The sequence below is a fragment of the Pyrus communis genome, chromosome 14, assembly GCF_041283825.1.
Source record: "Pyrus communis isolate YQ-2024b chromosome 14, ASM4128382v1, whole genome shotgun sequence".
NCBI lineage: Eukaryota > Viridiplantae > Streptophyta > Magnoliopsida > Rosales > Rosaceae > Pyrus > Pyrus communis.
Genome location: NC_142578.1, coordinates 10757876 through 10759877, shown reverse-complemented (window position 1 = coordinate 10759877; position 2002 = coordinate 10757876). Strand labels below are relative to the sequence as shown.

At 42.0% G+C, this 2002-nt stretch overlaps 1 long non-coding RNA gene across 1 annotated transcript; it reads right to left on the bottom strand.

Annotated features, from left to right (window-relative positions):
• Window positions 1-242: 242 nt before the first annotated feature.
• On the bottom strand, window positions 243-1777 carry LOC148691218 (uncharacterized). Its single transcript, XR_015955716.1, has 2 exons — window positions 1276-1777; window positions 243-1150 (listed from the first exon to the last, which is right to left on the bottom strand). It is a non-coding gene; the product is annotated as an uncharacterized LOC148691218 (long non-coding RNA).
• Window positions 1778-2002: the final 225 nt, after the last annotated feature.

The following is a 2002-nucleotide window of genomic DNA, read 5'->3' as shown; positions in this document are numbered from 1 at the left end:
ATTATGCCCCTTCTACCTATAAATAACTCTTTTATCTAAATTATTATCCAAATCCTCTTATCCAAGTAAAAAATAAAGGAACAAACACACATACATTAACACAAGGATTTAGCAGTTTCCCATTACTTATCCTCTCATTACCCATGTAATCAACTTCTATCATCCACATTAACATTTTGTACTAAAAAGAAAAAGAAATTAAACTTGTACTATTATTAGAGGAAAAAATAAGAGCAAAAGAATTGAAGTCAAATTAACATTTTTATTTCATGCTCGTGTGTTTCTTTTGTGTGCCCGTTGTCTTTCTCTACAATTTGTCCATGAAGATTTATTGTTGTTTTCATTAGTTTGTCACGAGCAACTATAGTGAAAAGGGGACAAAAGTAAGTGCGATAAGATATGCTAAATGGCAAAGCAATATAGAAGGACATAGGCAGAGGTGTGAGAGGCCGACGGGTTCCAAGCCAGGGAAGCTCAAACAAATCTAATGATTGTTTTATTCACACCCTACACTCGAGCAAGCCTGTGCGCAGCCGAGTTACCTCCCCGTTGCACATAGTTCACCAACGACTGAGGAAAAAACGCGGATCATTAATGATAGGCCCCAAAAGTGAACAATCCTCCTCCTGATCCTTCATGGCAGCCAAAACCAGGCTAGAGTCACCTTCAGAAATCATCCTTTTACCAACAGGGCAAAACGTTTGGGCCAGCAACACAGCCTGACGAGCAGGAGAAAGTTCAGCATGGAACGCGGAACATGTCCAACCAATCTAACTCGCAGCTGCAGCAATGAAAACTCCCCTATGATCTCGCATAACAGCACCAAAGCCTCCCCTCGAACCCTGCTGGATCCACGCTCCGTCGAAACTACACTTGACCAAGTCAACTTCAGCTCTCCGCCATATCTGCGGGGGATTAATGGATTTTTCCGTACCAGTTTTATGCCACTTCTGGTAGTCCTGCAACCAACCCTCTGTTCTGACCACCAGCTCCTGCGGCACCCGAGCCCCATTCCAGACAGCGTCGTTCCTATTCTTCCATAGCATCCATATGATCATCAGACAGCGTCGGTTCTTTAATTATCATCACATCAAATGCCTAGAAAAGTTTTGCCCAACTCAATCAGCACGAGTCAACAAATTTGAAGAATCTGTATAATTATATGAACATAATCAATTTCTAGAAAATTAAAATTACATAATTAACCAAAACCATACTTAGGAATCTAAGCAAAGAATCAGAAGAAATATGAGAAAAAAGGAATGGGGAACTTACAAGATCTTTGAAAATGATAAAAGCGATGATGAAGACAACGAAAGAGGAATTCGATCTCGGCGAATCGAACGAACCGAAAGACCGACTTGACACCGTGAGTCAATGCGGATGCATTTGAAACTCGCTTCGCCACGGCTGCGCATTTGGGTTGGGCTTTGGAGGCGGGATTTAATATCATCGGCATTAGATCGGCGATCATCCGATGGGCGATGGTGGTCAGGTGGTGGTGGAGGCAGGCAGGTCTGTGTGGACCGTTGGATCTGGGTGTGGGTGGACGGTGCAGCCTTAGCATGTAGTCTGGTCGCGAAGAACTTATGAAGACGAAGAGAAAGGCTTGGAACTTGGAAGACGGAGAGACCGAAGATTCGAAGACGCTGGACGGCGGGCACTGTTTCAATCAAAAGTTAATGTTGTTGATAACATATGCCATTTGTTTAAATGAAATTAGTTTTTATTTTTAATGGTACTGGATGAGTCTTTGAGACATTGCATTTTTGAGTTAAGTCTTTCCTCGTATCGGCAATAAAAGGGTTCCCTTTCCAGTATGCATAAGTTTCTCTGTCCATCCATTTGATCCTTTCACTGCCTTTCTTGACATCTTTCAACAATTGAATTATCAGCTTTTATGTTGTGGAAAACCATGCAAAGAACTTAGGTCTAAACTAGACCTGGCATCCGTGTCATATTTCTCGTATTCGTGTCGTTTTTGTGTTGTGAAAAACCATGC